We start from the raw sequence: 27,419 nt of genomic DNA on the forward strand, positions 1-27,419 counted from the left end.
ACTGCTGAGGGGAGCAGCGGGAGAGACAGGAGAGGTCTGCTGCACCATGTGGGTCAGCTTCTGGCCGGAGATCAAACTCATGCTGCAGTGGCTGGTGACAGCTTGACAGCGCTGAGACTTAACCCCTGTGCCACCAGGGAGGCCCAGGATGCCTCTTTAAAGACAAGAAAATACAAGTACCCAAGCCTCGAGGCACTGGTCTTCTGTCTCTTGCATGCTACCCACCTTCCTCCTCCTGGCAGGTGTTCCTGATGCTTCAGGTTGCTCCCTCAGACCTCTGTCTTCATGCTTCCTGATCTTCTGCCTGCAAATCTCAGTATGTTTCTTTCTTTTTAACTATGCCTTTAGTGCACCTTTTTAATACTCTGTTAAGCAGTTAAGACCCTCTCCTCTCTTCATTTCACATAAATTGCTGGAAAGAAGAACCTGAATGAGGGATGTCCTGGCTCCCATCCCCGCCTGAGCACATGCGAGGTTATAACAACACAGAGGGTTTTCTGAAGGAATCACTGAAAACGCTTCACAAGGCTAACATTTGTGGAATGTGTCATTAAGAAAGGAGAGTGGGGGGCCTCCCTGGTGGAGCAAGGGTTAAGACACAGCCTATGAAGCAATCCGCAGCCACTCCAACACAAGTTCGATTCCCGGCCAGCCAGGCAGCAACCCACGGGTGCAGCAGACCTCTCCTGGCTCGCCCGCTGCTCCTCTCAGCAGTGTACTGCAGTCAGTCTGCCTGTTCTGTTCCCTCCCCTGTCTCTGGTGAATCCTCTCACCCCCCCACACCTCTGGCCTGTACCCCAGCTCTTAAAAAAAAAGGAGAGTGGGAACACTGCCCCAAATGGAATTGATTTTATCCTTAAATAGCAACACACTCGGGCCTCCCCGGTGGTGCAGCGGTTAAGCACTGGATGGCGAAGCTGCCCGCAGCCTCTGCAGTGCCAGTTCAATTCCCGGCTGCTCCCTGGCCACTGGAGGAGGGTCCCGCATGGCGCGCAGACCTCTCCTGCCGCCCGCTGCTCCCCTCAGCAGTGTACTTCAGTCCTTCTGCCTGCTCTGCTCCCCGCTCTGGCTCTGGTGGGTTCTCTCACCCTCCCGCGCCTCTGACTGTACCCAGTGCATGTATAAATAAATAAATCTTAAAAAAGAAAGAAAAAGAAAAAAAAATAGCAACACGCTTGCCAATGTTTCCAATGTCCAACACCAGGTAGCTCCTGGTGCAGTTTTTCTGATCACCCCTTGCCCCAGCAGTGGAAACTCCAAGGCACCCCCTTCTGCCCCTTTTCCAAACCTCTCACTCCTAACTTGCTGGCAGAAGCACTGAGAATAGGGTATTAAAATGTCTAATGCCCTTTATGCATCCCCAGGTGTCTGTGCCTTTTGAAGTATTTCTGGAGCCATCAGTCTAGCAGGTTGGCACCCCCAGGGGTTCCACATTCTAGGATCAAGGGCATATTTCCCCTAGATATTTGGGTGTTATCCAAAATTAACATGGACAGTATCCAAAAAGACCTCAAAGATACTATTTTTCTTTGTCTACTGCTGACGGCACAGGGCTGATACAATATTCTTAACGAGTGTCCTTTGAACTTGCCATTTTGTGGCATTTCCACTTAGAGGGTCTTAATTTCCCATAGGAGAAGCTGTAGTCAGTCCTACAGTTCATGCATTTCTGGTTCATTTCTTGTCTAATATCCTTAAGGAGAAACATTCTTTGCAGACTGATTGGGGACGACCAGAGGAGGAAAAGGAGCAAGAATAGAGTAAACTCATGTACCTCGTTAGGAGAACCTCACTCACTGGTGAGCAAACAAAGCAATTAAAAAAATTCACATCACAGGGGACCCCACTCTGCAACTTTCTTGACTTTTCTTAAAAAGTCAGGTGATAAGATCCCCTGGTTCTTGTATCTCAAAGAGATAAGAGGAAGGTCAGCACGAAAGCCAGGGGAACAGAAAGTTGTCAAACAGTGATGACAAGCAGGTGACACTAGGTGGGGTGGGGCCAGGGCCCAGCAGGCATCACTAAGGGAGTCTCCCCACCTTTTTTTTTTTTAAAGATTTATTTTATTTATTTATGCATACAAGAACTATAGTCTAGGACAGAGGTGTGGGGTGAGAGGATTCACCAGAGACAGAATGGGGAGCAAAACAGGCAGACCTACTGAAATACACTGTTGACGGGATCAGTGAGCAAGACAGGAGAGATCTGCTGCGCCATGTAGGTCAGGTTCCTGGACGGGGATTGAGCTAGTGCTGCAGTGGCTGGCGATAGTTTGATAGCGCTGAGGCTTAACTCCTGCGCCACCAGAGCGGCCCTCCATACCCTTTCTTCAGGGAGCGGTGGGCATTTGAGAATGTGGGCCCAGGCTGGCCACACTTTCCATTTTACCAAGAGATATTAGAAAACCCAGATTATGACTGGGAAGTCTAACTTACAGAAATTGATAGCAATCAAATGTGTCACATTCTGGGGTCCACTGTGGTGTCCAGGAGCTGCTACACAGGCTCCTAGAGTGACAATGCGGGTCTTACCTCCATGCAGCCTTCTGGCTTCACTTCATACCATCTACCGGCCAATGAGGTGATTTTCACGTGGTATCAGGCAAAGGCTACAAATTCATGCTAGTTGTTTTAAACTTTACCAGCATGTCATCATCTGCAGGCCAAATATAGTCTATTTAGCTGGAGTTGCAACTTCTAACTTCCATATTAAACAAGCAGTAGTTTCAACTAATCATAAAGTATTATATGTTAACCATTATCATTATGATGATTAATAATAATCTTAAATCACTATTTATGACCATGAGCATGTGAGACACTTTGATCAGAGGGACAAGGTAACCACTGAGGACAGGATGGAGAGGCAGGCAGCTGGGCCGACTGTGCCACCCTGTCACAAGGACCCCAAGTAATAGGACATTTCTAAACCCTGCTTCTTCCCCATGGACACTGCACATCCTGAAGTGTCAGGCAAAGAAGAGATGAGGCACAGATTGAGCAAAGAGAGGGCTCAAGTCAGTTTTCAAACAAGACGAGGTGGATTAGGCCTCTGCTAACCCCATGGACTTCCCCTTTCGTCTCCATTCAAATCAGCCGGACCGTTCTCAATTCCTGTTTTTCCTTCCATGGAGCCTCCCCAAATCAGCATGTTGGTGTTTTTTTCTAATGAATAAAATGAAATGCAATGGCTTCTAGAAGCAAACACAGTGTTAAACTGTGAACCAATGTGTGATATGGCGTATGCACTTGGTTAGCAAACGATTAAAGAACAAGGACCGTGATGCTGAAGCAGAGGTGAGGGGCATGGTCCCATCCCCCACTGTGACGGGGAGGAAACCATCTGTTATGTCCATGGCGCTGCTCTGGTGTCCGCCTACATTCTCTGTTGGAGGAAAAGTCCGAGGTTGCTCAGTTAGAGGTTAGTCAACATAAATGTGGAATTATTTTGTTGCCCACATTCACAAACCTCTGAATTCTATGGATGGACCCAGGTTAAGGTCCGATTGTGCACACAATGGGGCCATAATAAGAATAAACTCCAACTAAACCACACAGAATTTTATGTTTGATGTGCGATAGGCGCCAGCTGTGGTTCTAAGGAGAGAAGGGAGGAAAGATGCTGCTCAAACCCAGACAGGTAGGTGCCTTCCCTTTATTATATCCACGCAGGCCAGCTTCCTCAAGGCCACAGCTGACAAAAAAAAAAACCCATGGGTTACATCAACCACAAGTCCATTGATGGCAAAACTCAGCACAGAACCACTAAGAACATAGTCTTAATTCAGTTCTCTCTAGAACTTTGACTCTCAGAGGCCCTGACATCCTCTCCAATATTTAAATAACGGCTGAACAAAGTGTGAATCAAAGTCCCACCACCTACTAGCTGTGTGAATTTGGACAAGCTGGTAACCCTCTGTGCTTCAGTTTTCTCACCCAGAGATAAGGAAAATAATGGCTCTACCTCACAGGATGCAAGATGGTAGATCTAGAACATCTTGCAGTAGCAGGAAAGAGGGTGAATCAGTCCATGTTAGCTGGGAGAATAATAAATTGGTGAAGAGACTACATTTTAAAAATCTCCAAAAAATCTCAAAAATTTCAAAGTATCTATGCATATCTACAGTTAAATATTAAAGTTTAAAATAAGCATTATGGGGCCTCCCTGGTGGTACAAGGAGTTAGGCACAGCACTGTGAAGCTATCCATAGCCTCTGGCCAGGGAGCTACCCACATGGTACAGCAGACCTCTCCTGTCTTGCCTGCTGCTCCCCTCAGCAGTGTATTTCAGTTGATCTGCCTGTTCTGCTCCCCCTTCTGTCTCTGGTGAGTCCTCTCAAACACACGCAGCAACTCTGGCCGGTACCCCAGTTCTTATATGAATAAATAATCTTCAAAAATAAAAAAAATAAATATGCATTACAGAGCTGCTGTACTAGCAAATAATTGGCAACAACCCACATGTCTTACAACAGGCAGAAGTCTTTGAACATCCATACTTTCATTGCTTCTCCTGGGCAACATTAGAAAGCTATGTAACCCGCAGGTGAGCACTTCCCAAGGCATTCCATAGATCAGTATCACCTGATACCAAACAAGATGGACATCAGAAGGAAAAACAGATGAGTATTTCTTTTGACTATACATGCAAATATTTGTACAAAACACTACCAAGCTAACTGCACAAGCATATGAAGCTATGGCCAAATGGGATTTATTCCAGGAATTGAAGCTTGCTTTAATATCTAAAAAATAATTAACGCTATACACTAGATAAGTAGCAGAAAGGATACAGCCACAAGATCATCTTAATAAATGTAGAAAAAGAATTTCACAAAATCCAATATCCCTTAGAGATAAAAACACGGAAAAAAACCTAGGAATAGAAGGAAAATTCCTCAATCGGATGAAGGACCTTTTCCTAATCAAGAAAACAAACCAGAGCTGATATCATATTTAATGGTAAAGACTGAAACTGTCCCCCTTAAGGAGTAAGGTAAAAATGTCCACTTTCATTAATTCTATTCAAAATTGAAGAAATTAAAATTAGAGGTCTTTTATTTCTTTTGGAAATAAAGAATTGGAAAGGAAGAATTAAAACTGTTAGCACAGATGACACAATCCCAAGGAATCCACTAAAAACTACCAGAACTAACACGAGTGCAGCAAGGTGACAATACACAATAACAGGTTGCAAAAATCAATTGTATTTCTACATACTGACAATAACCAACTCTAGGTCAAAAAATAATTGCATTTACAGTAGCATTGAAAAGAACAAAATACTTAGAATAAATGTTATGAAAGAAATGCACAGCGTTACTCTGGAAACAGTAGAACATTGTGGAAGGAAATCAAAGGATGTAAATAAATGGCAAGAGTTTCCATATTCAAGAACTGGAACAATTAATAGTCCTGATGAAGTTGGTTTTGGAGCTGTTGGGTTCGGAGAGCAGGGTACTTGGGTTTACTCTGGAAAAAGTTTCACAGGAGCTTCCCTTTCACCAGCACCAGCAAGTTTCCCAGGCGAGTTTCTCCACGACATAGGCACGTCAGTTATATCCAAAAGGGCAGGTTTATTATAAAAGGGAGAGAAGAATAAAGGACACTTGCATAGACACAAGCAGGCAGGAAGAGCTGCCCCAGAAAGGACAAGTTTGCTGAGAGAGGCCTGCTCAGTTGCAGGTGGGCAGCTTTGAGAAGAGCTACCTCCGCTGAGGGAGGTCAGTGAAGAGAAGCCCCAGCATGGTACAGTCAAGGGCAGGCAGGAGGCTGCTGCCCTGCAGGGGGAGAGTTGGTGAAAAGCAGCACCTGCATAGTCACAGGTGGGCAGAGGGCTGCCAGCCTGTGCCAGGGAGGAGATACACTGATACAGTCTTGTTCTCTCTAGGAGCAGCTCACTCCTTTGTGGAGTGTCCTGTTTGCTGCTGATTTTGGATAACTAGGTAGAATTTAAAAGGGGAAGGAGATTTTACAATGGCCCTCAACCTCCATATCTTTACCTCTGGTCCCTGCCCTCTGACATTAATAGCATCTGACACTTCACTTGGGTCTGGCCTTGACCCTAAGGATTTTCAGTTCCTATAGCTGGTTTAACGACTATGTTATTACAGCCCCACTCCCAGTTCTGGCATTGTGTGAGCCAGGTTTCTGGTCTTGTGGTGCCTCTTGTCCAACTTTTCTATTCTTATCCTCAATCTCTCTCAAACTGGCACACGGAGTCAATCCAAAACTTCTTTGCAGAAACTCACCAATTCATCTTAAAATTCACAGAAAAGTTCAAGGGGCCCAGCATAGACAAACAATCTTGAAAAAGTGGAAGGGTGTTGTAGGATTCACACTTCCTGATTTCAAAAGTTCCTACAACAGTAGGAATCAGTAATCAGACATTGTGATTCTGGTATAAGGTCTGACATATAGATTAATAAAACAGAAATGAGAAATCAAAAATAAACTCACTCTATGGTCAATTGATTTTTGACAAGAAGTCAGAATAATTCAACAGGGGAAAGAATTGTCTTCAAAAAATGATACCAGAATTGGATATCCAAGTGCAAAAAAAGTAGACTTGGGCCCATATTTATGCTGTGGGGGAAAGGATGCCCTGAACACACTCCACAAACAAGTTTTATGGACCCCACCCCCTACCCCAGACCAAAAAGATCCAAGATATCAAGGACTACAAATCCCGTAATATCATCACACTGAAGGGAGGGTAGCTGGGAACTGAGGGTGGCGGTAAGCAGCCAGGTTTGGTACATAACCAGACATGTGGGCCTTGGGGGTGCTTGGTTTTCAGCATGCTATTGGGGTTCCAGCTCAGCAGAACCAGTAGGACACATTCACGAATTCATCTCTTTTTTCTCCCTGAGTTTTTCCTTTCTTCATTTGCCCCTTTTTGTGAATAAACATTTAATTAACCTTTTTTAAAAAAAAAAGATTTATTTATTTATATATACAAGCACTGGGCGTGGGAGGGTGAGAGAATTCACCAGAGCCAGAGCAGGGAGCAGAACAGGCAGAGTGACGAAGTACGCTGCTGAGAGGAGCAGCGGGTGGCAGGAGAGGTCTGCCACGCCATGTGGGACCCTCACCCGGCGGCCGGGGATTGAACCAGTGCTGCAGAGGCTGCGGGCAGCTTCGCAACCCAGTGCTCAACCGCTGAGCCACCGGGGAGGCCCTTAATTAACCTTTTTGTGTGTGCCTGCAGTTGAGTCTCATTTTAAGTCCCTTTTAAGTGCATGGGTGAGGACCCACAGTCAGACCAACCCATTTCACATTGGGGTTGCCCTGCAACATTTACAGCATATCCAAAAATTATCAACAAAAGCCTAAAGGTCCAGAGGTCAAAAAGAAAGAATGGAACTAATGGGGGATAAGGATAGGAAAGTTGGACTGGAGGTGCCACAAGACCAGAAACCTGGTTCACACAATGCCAGCAAGTTGGGGGGGGGTATGATTAACATAGTCATTAAACCAGCTATAGGAACTAAAAATCCTTAGGTGCCAAGGCCAAACCCAAGCAAAGTGTCAGATGCTGGGCCTCCCCTGCAGCACAGCAGGTTGAGCGCAGCACCGTGAAGCTGTCCGCAGCTTCTGTAGCGCAGGTTGGATTCCCGGCCAGCCAGGGGGCTACCCACATGGCGCAGCAGACCTCTCCTGCCTCATCCACTGCTCCCCTCAGCAGTGTCTTCATTCCATCTGCCTGTTCTGCTCCTCACTCTGTGGTGAATTCTCTCACCCTCCTGCGCCTCTGACCTGTACCCCAGTTCTTGTAAAAATAAATCTTTTAAAAAAAAAAGTGTCAGGTGCTGTTAGTGTCTGAGGGCAAGGACCAGAGGTAAAGCTATGGAGGTTGAGGGCCATTGTATACTCTCCTGTCCCTTTCAAATTCTACCTAGTTATCCAAAATCAGCAGCAAACAGGCCACTCCACAAAGGAGTGAGCCCCTCCCAGAGAGAACGAGACTATATCAGTGCAATCTCCACCCTGGCATGGGCCAGCAGCCCTTCTGCCCACTTGTGCCTATGCAGGTGCTCCTTTTTGCCAATTCTCTGTCCCTCTGCAGGGCAGCAGCCTCCTGCCTGCCCATGCCCTGTACCATGCCAGAGGTTCTCTTCACTGACCTCCCTCAGCAGGGGCAGCTCTCCTCAAGGCCGCCTACCTGCAACCATGCAGGCCCCTCTCAGCAGACCTGTCCCTTTCAGGGTAGCCCTTTCCTCCTGCTTGTGTCTATGCAAGTGTCCTTTATTCTTCTCTCCCTTTTATAATAAACCTGCCCTTTTGGATTTCACTGACGTGTCTCTGTCGTGGAGCAATTCGCCTGGGAAACTCGCTGGTGCTGGTGAAAGGGGAGCTCTGGTGAAACTTTCCCCAGAGTGAACCCAAGTACCCTGCTCTCTGAACCCAACAACTCCAAAAATGACTTCAGAACGAACAGGAGCGCAAGACACCAGAAGAGAGAAGTGCTCAGGATGACTACGGGGAAAATGGTTGTGGATGTGATGTTACATGGGGAAGCAGGGCAGGTGCTAAGATGCAATAGTGTTTCCAGACATGAAGATACAAGGATAGGGGACCTGGCAGGCCAGGGGATGGGGGGAGGGGGCTGATCCCAAAAGCACAAGACTCCCATGTCATCCAGAGAAAGGCTTCTCAACTTTGCTTATAAACATGGAAAATATTTTTTAGATAGTTTCATTGTTATTTCTTAAAATGACAAAAATAGCCAATCCACTGTGATAGAAGGTGCAGCAGCATTGGAAAGAGAATAAAAAACGAGAGAAACAGAAAGCAATGGTAATACAAACGAGACCAAATATTCAATGTGGGAAATTCCCCCGCAAAGAGAAATCTAAAACTTGTTTAAAAATATAAAATGGGGCCTCCCTGGTGGTGCAAGGGGTTAAGCACCTCACTCTGAAGCAACCTGCAGCCTCTGCAGCACGAGTTCAATCCCTGGGTGGCCAGGGAGAAACCACATGGTGCAGCAGACCTCTCCTGTCTCGCCTGCTGCTCCCCTCAGCAGTGTGTTTCAGTCAATCCGCCTGTGCTGTTCCCCACTCTGTCTCTGGTGAATCCTCTCATCCCCCCACATCTCTGGCCTGTACCCCAGCTCTTGTATCCATAAATAAACAAATCTTTAAAAAAATATATAAAATGCATTACGTGACTTGTGTTTAAACTTAGCAAAAGAAAATTAAAATGCATACATGGTGCAAAGATGAAAAAAGATGTAAGAAGTATATAAAATAAAATATTTAAATGAAAAATAAATAAATAAAAATAAACTTAGCAAAAGGTACACATAGGCAGATGGTCTCAAAGTCCACAAATATTTGCCAATACAGTGCAGGAATTTAATCATACCTATGTTTAAAAATAGATGTTCGGTATAAAGCATTAAGCAGTACAGCCATAATTAACTCAATAATAATGATAAAGGTTATGCATGGCTCCCAGCAAGTGATGAAGTCAGTAATACGGAGTGTATATTCCCTGAAGCACAACTGAAATGTTATTACCCAGTTTGGGGGGTTGTTTGGGAATGGTGTTCCCTCCTGCTCCAAATTTCTATAACATAAGAGAAAATGCAGCTGAAATAAATAACAGATATCAAGATACAAAGAAACACTCAAATGAAAAGAGAATTCTGGAAAATACTCATTCTCAAATCATTATATGATAATTTTAGAAATAAATCAAAGCATAATTATATAGCCAGCCACACAAAACCATTAAAAAAGCAGTTCCCTTGAATAACATTTGAGATAAGTTACAGCCTAACAAAGAATAGATGAGAATAATTTTCTCAGCTATGAAAAGGAAATGAATTTATGAAAAACCACAGAAAAAAATGGCTTGTCAAAATTATATAGTTGCTATATATAGCTATATAGCAATTTTTTCTACACTAGCAAGGGTCAAGGGGACCCCTCAAATTCTTTTCTCTGTCATATCTATTTATTTATATATATATCTCCAAGATATATATATATATATATATATATATATATTTGCTATTCTACCAACTTTTTATTGACAGTTACATTGGCTCAAAATGGACCAACTGTTAGGGGGAAAAGGATGTCCCCCAACCCGTTCAATATCAGGGTTGCCCTATAACACAACCACCCAAATGTAAGAGCAAAACTACCAACTTCTTAGAAGAAAACAGAGGGTTTAAAGTCTGCATGATTTAGCTTAATGTTTTCTTACCTACAACACTAAAAGCATGAAGAAAAACAATGAAAACAGGTGAGCTGGACTTTATCAAAATTAAAAACTCTTGTGCTTAAAAGGATACCATGAAGAATGTGAAAAGAACTCCCAGAAGGGGAGAAAATATTTGCAAATCACATATATGGACATATATGGTTAGAGACAACCGAGCCCTGAGGATCAGGGCAACACCCCAGGGACTGACAGCTCAAGAGGTCTGTGGCCCTACTGGGGTTGCAAGCTCACCACCCAGGCCTGCAGTGCCCCTTGCAGTGCAGACTCTGGGCTGGGAAGCACATCACAGGCTTAATCACTGCTTTTCAGGTCTTTGTAATGTGAAAATTCCTAACTGCAACACTCCCTTATTTACCAGCTGGGTACAAGCCACTATTTCTCCCTGATCCTTGCTTCCCTAATTATGAGGATGGCTGAGAGGGTGAGCAGGTCACCAGCTCTTCCCCAGCAGCCCACTGGCCATGAAGATAATGAGTCTTTTTTTTTTTTAAGATTTATTTATTTATTTGCTTGTTTATTTATTTATGCATACAGGCACTGGGTACAGTCAGAGGCGCGGGAGGGTGAGAGAGTTCACCAGAGTCAGAGTGGAGAGTAGAACAGACAGAGTGACGAGGTACGCTGCTGGGGGGAGCAGCGGGCGGCAGGAGAGGTCTGCGCTCCATGTAGGCAGGGGATCGAACTGGCACTGCAGAGGCTGCAGGCAGCTTCGCAACCCAGCGCTCAACCGCTGCGCCACCGGGGAGGCCCCAAAGATAATGAGTCTTAATGAATGAGGGTTGTTGGTTTATCAACTCCCAGAGTTCTGTCTCCACCTGTGTCTGTGCAATGGCCCCGCTAAGCACCCAACACAAGTGTGTTCCGGTTCACACCCTGCCTTGTCACATTTCTTTTTACAGGTATTCAGTCACCAACTGTTGAATGAAAGAAACTTAAGTCTAAAAATATGGTGGGCTGAGAAACTGTATATATAGCTACTTCCAAACCAAATCCCAAACATATAACATCTGGAGCAGAAAATGTTAACAGCCAGAATTAATAAAATAGGCCTTAGTGAGGTAAACGCTAAATGCAGCATGCATTTGGTTTTTAAATGTTGAGCCCCAACAAAGGTCTGCAGATTCTGCTGGGAATGGGGGTGACTTAGAAGGAATAAGCAGGGAGGGCCTCCCCTGATGGTGCAGCGGGTTGAGCACAGTGCTGTGAAGCTGTCTACAGCCTCTGCTGCGCCAGTTCTATCCCGGCCGGAGGGCGAGGGTCCCACATGGCGCAACAGACCTCTCCTGTCGTGCCCGCTGCTCCCCTCAGCAGTGTTATTTCATCAGTCTGCCTTTTCTATTCCCTGCTCTGTCTCTGGTGAATCCTCTCACCCCCCGCACATCTGGTCTGTACCCTGGTTCTTGTCTAAATAAATAAATAAATCGTTAAAAAAAAAAAAGAAATGAGGGAAACGAAGAAAGGGGGAACCCAGCAAATGGGCAAGATCAAATGACAAAAATCTACTTTCTTTGAGAAAAGAGCAGTAAGAACTCTTAAGAATGATGAGATGAGAGGCACAGGAGAACAAGAGGAATTTCCAGTACTTTGACCAGTACCAGATTTGCAAGTAGATCTTTAAAAAAACCATTGCTAAGGTCAGCAAACAGATATCAGACAATGAAAAAGAGAACTAGTGAGCTGGAAAATACAGAGAATCTAATCCAAAACACGGAATTAAGCAAACAGATGAGAACAAAGCAAAAGCACCTGGTAGACGTTTGAAAAGATGGGCACTGATTGCTTCTCATGGAGTACAACGAAGGAGCCACGGTCAACCAAAAAGTAAGTGTCCCCTAAAACAACATTAGAAAAATGTTTGACGAAAAAATTCCCAGGGTGAAAAAAAACTTATATCAACACTTTAACTGCTCACAAAATCATTTCAGAATACCCACAGACTATTTTTTCTGGGGGGATATCATTAGCAGTCTGTGCAATATTGCTGCCACACTGTACTGTCCTCTTCTGTCCCAACTAAGGGGCCCTCATTTCATTCCCAACAACAACTGAGTTTCCAGGTAGAAGAGAATGCCGGGTGAACATATTCTCACAGGGTGCTGCCAATGAGACATAAATGGAAGTTCAAGCTTTCCAGAAAGTTCCTTTCAAGGGAGCGAATCAACTGGCACAGACCTGTTTCCTTTTCTCTTTTCTTTCTTCCCATGTGGTGGTCTTGTTAGGGGGAAAGGATGTCCTGAGCTAATTCCATACAGGCTTTGTGGACTCCACCCCCACTCCAGACCAAAGCCAGCAGGACATTGGGAAAGACAAATCCATCACCACCAAAGGGCAGGTTGCTGGGACCTGAGGGTGGAGTTAAACAGCCAGGTTTGGTATAAAAAACAAACATGTGGGCCTTGGAGCTCTCTCTCGCTTGCCTCCTGGCTTCAAGGCTGGTGGCTCATGGCCAGCTCTCAGAGTGCCATTTGGGATTCCAGATCCGGTGGATCAGGTAGGACACATTTAAGATTTTATCTTCTACTTTTCTCCCTGAGTCGTACATTTCCTCATTTGCCCTTTCCTTGTAAATAAACCTTTTATTAACCTTTCATGTGTGCCTGCAGTAGAGTATTGATAAGTCCTTTTAAGCGTGTGGGTGAGGACCCACAGTCGGGCAACCTGTTTTGTATCGGGGCTGCCCTGTAACAGTTTTGCAATGCCTGGTGCTACAGGAGCTGGTTTGTGAGCACAAGGGAAAGACTCACCACCTAAGCCTGTCAGAGCAGGCAGAAATCACTGCCTGGTGGGCTCTTGGGACCTTTTAACTGTGGAACCAAGCTTAGCCGAGGTTTCACCATTTTGTATATCCTCCACCTTGATATGTTAGTCCTTGTCCAGCTGCATTCCGGAGATAGTTTCAGCAGTCACAACCCTCACTCCACTTGGTGACGATAAAGCAGACCACCCCAGCCGCCAATGAGGGCAGTCCTGTCCATAAATGGGACAGCATCTCTAACCGCCCAATCAGCTTGAAACCATAACAGTGCGCGCCAAAATGCCTTTGTAGTAGCCAATGAGCAATTGCCAGCTTGTTTCAAAATTCGCACCACTCGTGACCCTATAAGATACCCCTGCTTCCTCTGTTCGGGGCTCTCGACCTCTGCCGTTGCATCGGTGCGTGTCGAGGGCCCGGACTCGAGCCCGTAATAAACTCCTTTGTGCCCTTGCATTGGTTGTCTGTGTCCTTGGGGGCTGCACTAGTCGACAATGGGCACAACATTAACCAGCCCACGGAGCAGATCTGGGAACCATGTGTGAGAAAGTCTGAGTGCCTAGGCAGTCCTTACACCTCAGCCCCAGGCAATCTGCAGTTGACATATTTGTCATTTTCTTTTCTGTTTCAATTAATGAAACAAAGGAACTGTGATCCAGCAACAGAAAGTGCAAAAGCACCTCAGGATTGTAGCCAGAAGTGGCTGCAGACTTAGGAACAGGAGGAGCACAGAGCACAGACACAGCACACGGCCAATGTTTTCTTTTATTCCCTCCCTTGACGCAAACTGGGGCATTATTTTCAGACAACATAAGAGGGTGATTCTCTTGAAGGTTAATTTCTGTTTGAAAGCAGAAGCCAGGGCTTGAGAAAATTCAATGGTGTTGAGTAAATTATCCACCAAAGCCTAAGATTCAAAGGCTGAAAAGAATGGACATGAACTAAAGAGCAAGACACCAGAAGAAGGAAGTGTTCAGGATGACTACAGGAAAAATGGTCATGGACATGATGTGATGTGGGGACATGATGTGATGTGGTGCTGTTAGGGGGAAAAGGATGTCCCAAAGCAAATTCCATATAGGCTTTGTGGACTCCACCCCCACCCCAGGTCAAAGCCAAAGACACTGGGAACTCTAAATCCCATCACCACCAAAGGGAAGGTGGCTGGGACCTGAGGGTGGGGTTAAGCAGCCAGGTGGATACAAAAGGCAGACACGTGGGCTTTGGGGGGGCTCTCCATTTTTGGCTCTCCGCCAGCTAGCAGCGTCCGGCCAGCTCGGAGAGTGACTTTGGGTTTCCAGGTCATCGGATCGGGTAGGACGCATTAAAGACTTTATTTCCCTATTTTCTCCCTGAGTTGTATATTTTCCTTATTTCCTTTTCTCTTGTAAATAAACCTTTTATTAACCCTTTTGCGTGTGTCTGTAGTAGAGTATTCATAAGTCCCTTTAAAGCGTGCGGGTGAGGACCCACAGCCAGGAACCCGTTTAATATCGGGGTTGCTCTATAACAGCTTGGCGCCCAACGTGATTTGCAAGTTTCACCCGTGGTTGACCAGCCCAAAGTAATTTTTCTTGCGTTGGTCACCATAAAAGCACATTAGGTCTGCCAAGAGCTGGAAGTGGGGGTAGGGGGTTAGCATAGCCATTGACCTAACTATAGAAACCTAGATCCTTGGGCGCCAATGCCTAGGTTACAAAGCATAAGATCCAAGCAGATATCAAAACTGCTGTAGGGAGTGTCTAGAGCACAGGCTCAAGGGTAAAGATAGGGAGATTGAGGCCAACAGACCTCAAAGGTAAAGATATGGAGATTCAGCCCATTGTAGAATTTCTGGTCCCTTTCAGATTCTGCATAGTTATGCAAAATCAGCAACTAACCCAAGGCTCACAAGGAGTGACCCCTCCCAAAGAGAAAAAGACTATATCAGGGCAGTCTCTGCACTGGCTAGGGGCAGCACTCCCTCTGCCCACCTGTGACTATGCAGGTGCTTCTTTTTACCGACTCTCTCCCTCCGCAGGGCAGCAGCTTCCTGCCTGCCCGAGATCTGTCCATGCAGGGGCTTCTCTTCACTGACCTCCCTCCGCGGAGGCAGCTCTCCTCAAGGCCGCCCACCTGCAACCATGCAGGCCTCTCTCAGCAAAGCTGTCCCTTTTGGGGCAGCTTTTCCTGCCCACTGGTGTCTATGCAAGTATCATTTACTCTTTTGTTCCTTTCCCTAATAGACCTGTTCTTTAAATATAACTAACATCTCTGTCTCGTGTAGAAACTCGCCTGGGAAAACTTTCCCAGAGTGGACCCAAGGACCCTGCACTCTAAACCCACTGACTCCAAAAACAACATCATTATGATGGCAAAATTGTTTCCAGACATGAAGATACAAGGATAGGGGACGGAAGAGCGGGCTGAACCCAAGGGCACGAGACTCCATGTCATCCAGAGAAAGGAATCTCCACTTTGTTTAAAAAACATGAAAAATAATAGTAGAAATAGTTTTTTTTAATTCTCAGGGAATTTAGATAAGGCTTGTCATTTCATAAAATGACAGAAAGAATAACCAATCCACTGTGATAGAAGGTTGCAGCACTGGAAAGAGAATAAAAAATAAGAGAAACACAGAAAGCAATAGTAACACAAATGAGACCAAATATTCAATGTGGGAAATGCCCCCCTAAGGAGAAATCTAAAAATTGTTAAAAAATACGAAATGTAGGGACTCCCTGGTGGCGCAAGAGGTTAAGATGCAACCTATGGATCTGTCCGCAGTCCCTGCAGCACAGAGTTCTATCCCCAGCCAGGGAGCTACCCACACGGTACAGCAGACCTCTCCCGACTCACCTGCTGCTCCTCTCAGCAGTGTATTTCAGTAGATCTGCCTGTTCTGTTCCCCACTCTGTCTCTGGTGAATCCTCTCACCCCCCACACTGCTGGCCTGTACCCCAGCTCTTGTATGCATAAATAAATCTTTAATATATATATATATATAATGTATTAAGTGACTCACTTTTAAACTTAGTAAAAGTTACATGTTGAGAGATGGTCTGAAAGTCCACAAATATCTGTCAATATAGCACACAATTTAATCATACCTAAGTTTAAAAAATAGATGTTTTGTATAAAGCATTAAGCAGTACACACAGCCATGATAAATTATAATAATAATAAAATGTATGCAAGCGATGAAGTCAACAACATGGAGTGTATATGCCCTGAGGCACAGCTGAAATGTTATTACCCGGTTTGGCGGGTGGCTGGGGATGGTGTTCCCTCCTGCTCCAAAATTTTATAACATAAGAGAAAACGCAGCTGAAATAAATACAGACACCAGGATACAAATAAACAATCAAATGAAAAAAGAATTCTGGAAAATGCTCATTCTCAAATCATTATATGATAATTTTAGAAATAAATCAAAGCATAATTATATAGTCAGCCACACAAAACCATTAAAAAAGCAGTTCCCTTGAATAACATTTGAGATAAGTTAGAGCTAAACAGATGAGAATATTTTTCTCAGCTACAAATAGGAAGTGAACGTATGAAAAAAAACAGAAAAAATGGGCAGTCAAAAATGAGGGGCACTGTCCACCAAAGTCCCACACCCCAAGGTCCACTCACTGACATTCATGGTCCAAGCCCTGGCTCCCCTCACCACAGGGCTTCCCTTTGAGAAGTGAGCCCTAGAGGAGAGGCTGGGGTTGGTCAGAGAAGTAGGACAATCCACCCTCAACACTTAATTAAGCATCTAAAAACGGTTCTCTGGCCAAGGGGAGATGCAGTGGGTGTGCTCAAGGTGCAGTCTTTCAGAAAAGTGGTCTAATGTCTGGCAATTTATAGAAACTGAATGAAGGCGGCATAAAGTTGGAGGGCGAAGGGAGAGCGGTAGTGATGGAGGAAAAAACAGAAAAGCAAAAGGAGGCATCACAAGACTAAAACCTCACACCAGGAGGGAGTAGAGGGGATTAACACGACCATTAAGCCAGCTGTAGAAATCAAGATCCTTAGGCGCCAGTGCCAGGGCCTTATTATCGTAGGCTTAAGACCCAAGCAGGTAGCAGACGCTGCAGGTAGCATCTAGAACACAGACCTGAGGGTAAAGATGTAGAGGTTGGGCCCATTGTGGAATTTCTGGTTCCTTTCCGATTCTGCATAGTTATCCAAGATCAGCAGCAAACAGGCTGCTCCACAAAGGAGCGACCCCTCCCAAAGAGAACCAGACTGTGTCCGTGCAGTCTCTGCACTGGCACCAGACAGCAGTGCCTCTGCCCACCTGTGCCTATGCAGGTGCGTCCTTTTCACCAGCTCTCCATCCCTCTGCAGGGCAGCAGCTTCCTGCCTGCCCATGTCCTGTACCATGCAGGGACTTCACTGACTTCCTCCTTAAGGCCGCCTGCCTGCAACCGTGCAGGCCTCTCTCAGCAAACCTGCCCCTTTTGAGACAGTTCTTTCTCCCCACTTGTGTCCATGCAAGTGTCCTTCATTCTTCTGTCCCTTTCCCTAATAAACCTGCTCTTTAAATATAACTAACGTCTCTGTCTTGTGGAGAAACTCGCCTGGGAAACCCGCCACATGCCGCTGAAAGGGGAGCTCTGGTGACACCTTTCCCAGAGTGAACCCAAGGACCCCGCACTCCAAACCCACTGACTTCAAAAAACGACATCATCTGGCGCCCTAAAATGTGGGGCTTTTCATGGCATCGGTAAGATTTCTCCAGTTTATCTCCATGCTCTTACTGATGCAGTTACAAGTGACTGGTCTCTCAGATAAGCATTGACAAGTTTGTCTTTCCCAGATTTCTTGCAATTCCCCTCTTGCTTGACAGGTTTGTCTTCTTGCATTCCAAGGAAAACAGCACTTGTGGAAAAAGCAAGCTGGCGCCCACCGGTCTCCGTGCCAACCCCTTTCCCCTCCCCTTTGCAGACCCTTGCCCATCTGCCCCTTTTTTTCCTTTGTATAAAGACCCCTGCCCTCTGCCAAAGAGCAGGAAGGTGATCTTCAGACACGAGTCTGCTGCCCTTCTCACTTGTTGACAAATTAAACCACTTTCTTTTTCTTCAAACACTGTTTCCTTTTATTGACTGAAGGAAATTGAGGCCGGCGTTCGGTATCATTACGAGCTTTCTCTGAGAGGAGCTGGTGTTTGGAGACTGGCTGTCTTACACGGATTGAGGGGCTCAGGCCAACCTCCAAACCCACTGACTCCAAAAAAAACGACATCAGTAGGGAGGCCTCCTGCTGAGGGCAGGGTCTCCGCTGTCCTCTCTGAGGACCTTGTGCTTCTGGGTCCGAACACAGTGATGTTGCTTTTACAGGTGAAACATGTTCCCAGGTACAGTCATTAACATGCAGGTCATCATAATGTAACATGTGGCCCCCAGGAGGGGGGGAGGTTCCAGGTTCCCTGTCCCACCCAAGGGAGGGTGGAGCTGAGCAGGGAGAGAAGCTGTGGAGGAGACTGAGGTAGGAGGAAGCAGGATGGAGCCAGGAGGAGACCTGGAGGAGGCACATGGGGCTGAGAGACACATGAAGAAACTGCACTTGCCTTTTGGTCGTGGACTGGGTGACACAGATGTGGGTGAGAGACCCGTGGGGAGGTGACAGTGGCGGTTTTTGTCTTGATTTTGATTTTGCTCTTTTCCTCCCAGACTTGTCTGGTGGTTTCTGATCCTTTTCTGTGGGTCCCCACTGGAAGGTGCTTTAGACTTGTGGCAGGCTTTGGGGCCTTGCTCTGGGCCAATCCTGCTTGGGTGGACTTTTACCTACAAGGGGACGGGTAACTTTGGGTGCTTGATTTAGAAACTAAATTCTTTGCCCTGCCTGTATTGTTTCCTAATTATATTAAAGTTCCTTTTCATTAAAGTCTCATTTGTTTTGTGTTGGTACGGCAGATGGCAGAACCTATTTAGAGCAGGCAGGTTTGTGGGGTCTGGGGTACCCTTCTCCCTGCCTGGTAACAATAACTATCCCCCCTCTTCTCTCTCTCCTCCCAAGGGGAAAGGTGTTTTACTGGGTCTGCTCCCAGGGCTGCCCCTGACTGCAGCAAATCCAGGCTATATATAAGCTAAAGAAGTGAAAGGTCAAATGAGTTAGAGGTTAAATCAACTGTGATAATAAAGAGCTGAGAGAGATGGGGAGAATGGACCAGAAGGGACAAGAGAGACCAGAAGGATGATGGTTGGAGAGGATTGGGGGTGGGGGGCTTAGGGATAGAAGTCTCCAGGCCTCCTCTGAGATATGCGAGACTGGGAGAGGAGGAGGGGGCTCTTTTGTGTGTAATAAATTAGAGACTCTTAAGGTTCTCTAGAGACATGCAAGCAAAAACTGAATTCATTTTTTCATTACTTTGGTCTAAAGGACCATGCTTCTCAAACGAAACACTACACCCCTGTAGACAGAACCCCAAGGAGCTTAAGAATTATGTGGGTTACATTCACACCACACCCATTTCTCTTCCACAGAGAAAGATATGGAGAGAAGTGAACAGGATGGAATTTAGAATGGAAGAGGAAATTCACCCTGTTTCATAACACAAACAGGAATTTGTAATGAAACAGGGTGAGATTAACATATACAAATCCGAGAGCCCTGGACGGTACAGAACAGCGATGTCCTGCCATAGAACGCTAATTCTAAGACACTGAAAAATTTCAAGCAGGAACAGATCATTGGGACAAATCCAGGGTTCTCAGAATGGGCAGTCTGAGCTTCTGTTTCATTAGAATGAATGAAATTGTTGCTGAAAAATCTGCTCCTCTCTCTTCAGCGGCACGCCGGGAGAAGGGCTCAGCATCAGAGGCACACAGTCGGGGTCACTTTCTCAGCCTGAGCCCAGCACATCCCTGAATCTGGATAGCGTTGCTCTTGATTAACTCGCTCCTGACCTGCATCACCTCCAGCTGGCAGGAGACCACTAAGGTAACAGAGGGACACATCTCACCTCCCTGCTGTGCCAGCCAGGGCACTGGCCTGTCTAAAGCATGTGGAGGTGGGGTGCCCAGTCAGCAATATCACAAAACAGAACACTTCCAAACTCCGAGTCCTCAAACTTCAATGTGCCTGTGGAAGAGCAGATTCAGTTGGGTATTTTGTTAAAGCGCAGACGGTGAGTTGGCTGGTTTGAGCTGGCTCAGACCCTGTGTTTCTAACATGGTGATGCAGATACTGCTGACTCAGGGACCTCTCTGAAGAGCAAGGATCCTTGGGGTGGTCTCAACTTCCAAGCCTGTGCTAACTCCTAACATCCAACATCCGTGCCCCAAGTGTGCCCCCTGTGCTGCTTGCATCAGAGTCATCTAGAAGTATCTATGAAAGCAAGTCAAGGCCCTCCCTGGTGGCATAAGGGGTTAAGTGTCAGCACTATGAAGCTATCGGCAGCTACTACAGCTGAGTTCCATCCCCGGCCAGGGAGGTGACCCACATGGCACAGCAGACCTCTCCTGTCTGGCCCACTGCTCCCTTCAGCAGTGTATTTCAGTCAGTCTGCCTGTTCTGCTCCCCGCTCTATCTGTGGTGAATCCTCTCACCCCTTGCACCTCTGGCCTGCACCCCAGCTCTTGTATGCATAAATAAATAAATATTTAAAATAAAAATAAAATAAAAGCAAGTCTACTGAATCAGAAACTTGGAAAGGACCCACACACTGCTCAGGTGAGTTCTCATGGACACTGAAGCTTGGGAACCATCAGGAGGGAATTCCACAAGTCCTTTCCAGATGGGACACAGGGAGCAGCTACACAGTTGACCTGTGTGGCTTTGGACTCTGGCAGAGGGGCATGGGCTGAATGGCAGCTGGTCTTGAAGGGGGCTCTGCCATCCAGGCAGGACCCCAGGGTTCTCTTTCATATTGGTGTCCCAGGTGCTAGGAAGAAAATTCTTTGTCCACATTATCTTGTCATGACAATATGTAGGAAAACTTTTTATTCAAATCTGAATAGGTTGGGTGTTTTCCAAGCAGCTGGCCTGGGATAGGGGAACCATTTGCCTATTTATTTTGACAACAAGAAAACTCACAACCAAATTGGAAGCTCACCTTCAGCAATTCCACAGCTGGTTTTGATACCTATTTCTGTGATTAACAACTTGTGGCTTGACTATGCTGTCTTCCTTTTGTTGTCTCATCTCCCCCAATGTTTTAAATTCATTCCCAGTGCCTGTTTGCATGGGGAATATCCCTGCTGTGCACCAATATTGAGTCTTACCCATTTTGGACATGGGAGGAGAGTGACTTCCTAAATCCTTTAACTTGGGTGGGACCAGGTGACTTGATTTGGCTAATGAAGAGTTGGAGATGGAGCCTCCCTGGTGGCATAGGGGTTAGAGTCTCAGCACTGTCGGGCTGTTGCCAGCCACTGAGGGCCAGGGAGCTGGCCCACACGTCACAGTAGACTTCTGTCTCGCCCACTGCTCTCCTCAGCAGTGTGTTTTGGTGGATCCACCTGTTCTGCTCCCCACTCTGTCTCTGGTGAATCCTCTCACACACACCCCCACACCTCTGGCCTGCACCCCAGTTCTTGAATGCATAAATAAAATCTTTAAAAATAAAGAGTTGGAGGTGACTGGGGTCACTTCTAGGTGGTGGCTATTTAATTGTAAGGCTACTCTCCTTTAGCCCTCTCTTTTCCTTCCTGGGCAGTTCTGGAAGCAGGTCCTGATGAAGAGGAGCCACAGGATAAAGGAAGGCTGAAACTCTGAGCCAGACAAGAGACAGCAGCCCTGGAGTCTTGGCACCTGCAGTGGGCTGTGTGTGAATGAGAAGTAAACTCGTTACTAAGCTGCTGACATTCTGGGGTAGCTTGTGCCCCAGCATAACCTAAGTTCACCCTGATCATGTCATATGCAAGTTACCTTAATCCTTTTTCAGCAGAGGCTGAGTTACAAGCACACAAGCAAACACAGATACAAACTCCTAACAAGCCTTATTTCCTATAGTATATCCTACATCTACTTCTCTGAGTATTCGAAATTTGCTCTTGTTTCAAGTGTAATCACTTAGCTTCTTTATTTTTTTTTTTTTGGATGGGACCCTCGCCGGTGGCCGAGGAACGAGGCTGTGGGCAGCCTCGCAGCCCAGCGCTCAACCGCTGCGCCACCAGGGGAGGCCCACACTTAGCTTCTTTTAGAATCAACATCCCTGGGTTTCCCTGGTGGCACAAGGGGTTAAGATGTAACCTATGAAACTACCCACAGCCACTGTAGCACCAGTTCGATCCCCGGCCAAAGAGCTACCCACATAGCGCAGCAGATCTCTCCTGTCTGCCTACCGCTCCCCTCAGCAGTGTATTTCAGTCGATCTACCTGTTCTGTTCCCCACTCTGTCTTTGGTGAATCCTCTCCCCCCCCAACACCTCTGGCCTACACCTCAGTTCTTGTTTGCATAAAGAAATCTTAAAAAAAAAACAACAAAAAACCAACATCCCTGAGCCGTGTTTTAAAATTCTGCCCTGACTTTTTAAACTGTGGTAAAATTCACATAAGGGTTTCCCCTGCAATCTGAAAGTAGAATGTTCCTATTTGGTATAATTTGGCAGATTATTTTTGGATCTAGGAATGCTCAAAACTTTTTCCATATAAATTAATGGTAAAAGCATTCCCAGACCCCAAAAATAATCTACCAAGTCATGCCAAATAGGAGCATTCTACTTTCAGAAAGTGGGGGAAACCTGTAACATAATTATCGATCATTTATAAGTTACAGTATGATGGTAAACACACACACAATAACTACTATCATTGTATAACTACTATCATTATCTATACCCAAAACATTTTAATCATCCTTACACCCATTTAAACAACAACGCTTCTTTTCTCCCAGACCCTGGTAACCTTTTCTTTCTGTCCCTATGGAATTTGCTGATTCCAAGTACCTCATGTATGCGGAATTATATATACCCTTCTGCATCTGGTTTGTTTTGTTTATTGTTTTTAATGTTCATCCATGATGTAACATACATCAAAGTTTCATTCCTTTTTGTGGGTTGAATAGTATTCTATTGCATGTATATACTATCTTTTGTTTTGCCTTCATCTCATGATACCCATTTAGGTTGATTCCACCTTTTGGCTAGTGAGACTGCTTCAATGAACCATGATGTAGAAATAGCTTTCTGTTCTTTTCAATAAGTACTCTGAGAGGGGAATTGCTGGGTCATATAGTGTTCTGTGTTTAACCTTTTGAGAAACCATCAAATTGTTTTCCACCCTGCTCTGGCTTTGAAATCAAAGGTTTCAATTATTTTTGCATGTAATTTGCATTTTCCAGGAAAATGCTGTTTGTGGATACCACCCATTGTCCTTTGCAATGTCTCCAATATAAAATCCCAAGGGGGAAATATTTTTGAGGAATAAGTACTGGGGAAAGGTTATGCTTCCCTTTTTGTGACAAGAAGAATTCTAGTGTGGGTCATTACTCTGCAAAGAGGCTTGCAACAAATATGAAGCCTGAATAGTCATTGCTGGTGCTCTGCCCACACCCCTGGGGTTCCCGCTATCATTTCTGGGTGCACAGGGCTGATTTCTCATGGTCGGTGCCTATAATTTTGCAGAGGATTTGGACTGTCTGAAAAAACAGACCAGAAGTACTTGGGAATTATATGCCCCTGCTCCGCCATCCCCCAAGCTGCTTTTAACCAATTACTGACAGGTGTGGGTGTATAAATACCCCAGTTCTGTTGCCTGGTCTAATTCTGGGTCACAAGCTCTGTGTTGTTTTCAAGCTTGCACTTGGGGTTATGTACCAGTTGCCCATGGTGGGAATAACACACCCTGTACTGACTGAATTCCCTTGTCTCACTTCCCCCTTTACCTGTCTGTATCCCTGGCACCTGCCAGTCAACAGTACTCAAATTCTTGGCTGCTTTTGAGGGAAATAAACTAAGATGGAGCTCTTCTCTAGCAACTTTCAAGGATCCAACTGCTTTCCCTATTTCTGTTCTCTGCCCTGGTTCTGAAGTTTTATTTACATTTTATGATTATTTTTCTGTATACTTTCTTATTGTCTGTTACCTCAAAGTCTTTGTAGACTAAAACAGTGAAACTAATTTTCAGAAGAAATATATGATCTTATAAAGTTATGATTAAAATTCAAGACACAGGGCCTCGCTGGTGGCGCAACAGTCAAGATGCAATCTATGAAGATATCCATAGCTACGGCAGCACAAATTCGATCCCTGACCAGGGAGTTACCAACATGGCGCAGCAGACCTATCCTGACTCGCCCGCTGCTCCCCTCAGCAGTGTATATCAGTCATTCCTCCTGTTCTGTTCCCCACTCTGTCTCTGGTGAATCCTCTCACCCTCCACCCCCCGTACCTCTGGCCTGTACCCCAGATCTTGTATGCATAAATATTTAAAAATAAATAAAATTCAAGACATAAATGATTTAGAGACTATGATCGCAATTAAGAAAATACAGATGTGTAGATGTGTATGCATAAGGAGAAAAAGACTAGAGAGAAATGCACCAAAATACCAACAATTGCTAACTTGGGTGATGGCATTACTGATGGGTAGCTTTTCTTTATACTTTATTTTACAAAGAACGCAAAGCTTTCATTTCCTCATCATGAAATGGGGATAATCACACCCACTTCATGGAGTTGTGTTGATTGAAATTAAGTCTGAATATAATGCAGCCATTAGTTGCAACATGTGTTGGCAAAATAATCCCGTGTCATAGTATGTGCCTAAGAAAGAGTAGGAGGTGCCGTTATCACAACAGCAGTGAAACAACCAAAAGGAAACACTAGTGAAGAGAAAGCAAATCCCAGCCCATATCAGCACGGCGCTTTCCACATAGGAAAGAACATCCACTTACACGTACTCATTGTCCCTCGCAAGAACCTGCAAGAGGCGTGGCTCAGGGGAGGGAGTGGAGGAGACAGGGCTGATACTTCCAAACAGCTACTGTTTGCCAGACGCCAGGGTGGTGTAGGGTAAATGAGTCAATCAGGCTTTTTGCACCACTAGCCTCTGTGGCTATCACCTGCGGCCTTGACCATGTTAATACAGAAGGCATGTGGGTTGGGGTACGTGTGCCTGATTGTGGACACCTGGAGTATGGGTGCGTGGACATGTGTAAGCGTGCACACCTGAGCCTAGATGCTGGGCTAAAAGCAGCGGCAGAATAAGTGGTGTGATAACAGAAGAGGTGAGACCAGGAGACAACACCAGAGAGTGAACAAACCCCAGAGAGGGAGCGTAGGGATTTGTGGGGGACTGGGAGTTTGGTTGTCTGCCTGCCTCCTTGCATGCCAGCCTCTCTGCCTCATATGCCCATGTACATGGTTCCCTGAGAGCATTAAAGCCTGAAGAGTCTATTGAGGGCTCCAGGACTCTTTATCCATCTGCCTGAATCAATAGTGAACCTACCTTTGTGCCAGTTGGCACTACCGTGGGCTCCCTGGAGACATCTCAGCAAGAAGAAGGATCTCAGAACCGTTCAGCACCTTTTTAAGTTACAGAGGGGTTGTAACCCACAGCTTCAACTCCAGATCTCAGCCCAGGTTTCCTTCTATTTCACTAGGCTGCGGTGTTACATTTGTGCCCAGAAAGCACGTTCCCAGATACCTGCCCACTGGTGACACGCTCCGTCCCTGTGGCCCCCATGTTCTCCGGTCTACACACACACTGCTCCCTCCTACCTGTGGGAGTTCCATGGATGGGTCTGTGAGGGGAGAGGGAGGATTTAGTCCCCCAGTCTCCCACCAAAACCATCCCAAATATTCCATTTAAATAAAAACCTGGTTGGGCCTCCCCTGGTGGCGTAGGGGGTTGAGCGCAGTGCTGTGAAGCTGTCTGCTGCCCCTGTAGTGCTGGTTCAATCCTGGCCGGCCGACATGGCGGGCAGAATCCCACATGGCGTGGCAGACCTCTCCTCAGCTGTGTATTTCGGTCATCTGCCTGTTCTGTTCCCCGCGCCTCTGTCTCTGGTGAATCCTCTCACCTTCCCGCACATCTGGCCTGTACCCCGGTTCTTGTATGCATGAATAAATCTTTAAAAATAAACAAATAAATAAAAACCTGGTACTTGTTTATGCAAACAGCAGATTCAAGGTAAATTCCACAGCGACTCTTCCCAACATGTTTACTCCAAGTCCTCTTTATAGAGAAATTCTAGAACTGTCTCCGGACACACCAGAAATTACATGGTGAGAGACATAGGGAATTCTGCTATGAGAGCCCAGTGGGAAATGTGGGTCGGAGTGAGAACCACGGTGGTGTGATCTGTCCTGGTCATTATGGAGAAAGTGCTGTTTTTCTTGCCAGATACAGAGTCCAGTACTGGTATGTTGTAATGGCCAGCGGGTGGGCAGGGCCATGGGGGTAGGGTGGGATGGGGGCTGCAAGTCGGGCAGTTTAGCACAAAGCACTTCACATATACCTGGACGTCAGGCTAATGCTCTCCACCTGGCCTCCTAGGTGCCAAAGAAGCCCTGGACTTCTAGGCTAATCTTGGGGAGTCTTCCTTGACTAATCAGGCCTGAGGCTGATTCCTAATATACTATGTGCCCCTTCTCCTGGCAGAATGTCTACCTCAGACACCAGTATGTGGAGCCTCGAGGAAAGTTCACCTGCATCACTGACAAGCTCTTCCTGTGAGCACAGGGCTGTGGCTGGGGAACACCTGTACCCCTGTGTGCCGCGTGCCTGTTGCTTCTCCTAGCCCTGATCACTGGGAGCTACTCCCTTGCTCTGGAGCCTTTCGAAGGCCCCTCCTCCACTCTCCCTCTCTGCATTCCTCAGAATTTTTACAGCCTCTTCCCAACTCCCTCATCACTAAATTACACTTTAATAATGGTGAACAATCCTTAGGAGTACGGCACAAAGCCTGCCAATCTTTTTTCTTCTGCTATGAGGAAGGTATGATGGATAGTAGCTGTGCCACACTACCTCAAAAACTATCAATGGCGGGCTTCCCTGGTGGCACAAGGGATTGAGCACCGCACTATGAAGCAATCCACAGACCCTGCAGCATGAGTTCGATCCATGGCCAGCCAGGGAGCTACCCACATGGCGCAGCAGACCTCTCCTATCTCGTCCACTGCTCCCCTCAGCAGTGTATTTCAGTCAGTCTGCCTGTTCTGTTCCCTGCTTTGTCTCTGGTGGATCCTCTCACCTCCCCCCCCATATCTCTGGCCTGTACCCCAGCTCTTGTATGAATAAATAAATAAATCTAAAAAAAAACTATCAATGTCTCCCAATTGCCTTTAGAAAAGCCTTGGTCTGGCAGTAAAGGATCCCCTCCATCCTTTTAGGCACAACTCCAACTAGCTCAGATTGCCAGGGGACCCCTGAGTGCAGTTCTCTCCTCCAGTTCCCAAACCCAAATCATATCCACCCCTAACTGGTTCTGCCTGGAAAGGTCACTGCTCTCTCAATCCTTCCGGTAGGGAACAATTTCCACCTTCCACAGCACTTTTGCCACCTCACTT

General features: G+C 46.1%; 1 protein-coding gene across 1 annotated transcript in view; it reads right to left on the reverse strand.

The window, feature by feature from the left end:
* Positions 1-27,419, reverse strand: part of KCNK13 (potassium two pore domain channel subfamily K member 13) — a 76,968-nt gene that overhangs the window by 48,515 nt on the left and 1,034 nt on the right. The gene's annotated exons all lie outside the window — the stretch shown is intronic.

This window comes from Talpa occidentalis, unplaced genomic scaffold, assembly GCF_014898055.3.
Source record: "Talpa occidentalis isolate TD23 unplaced genomic scaffold, MPIMG_talOcc4v2.1 talOcc4.11, whole genome shotgun sequence".
Lineage (NCBI taxonomy): Eukaryota > Metazoa > Chordata > Mammalia > Eulipotyphla > Talpidae > Talpa > Talpa occidentalis.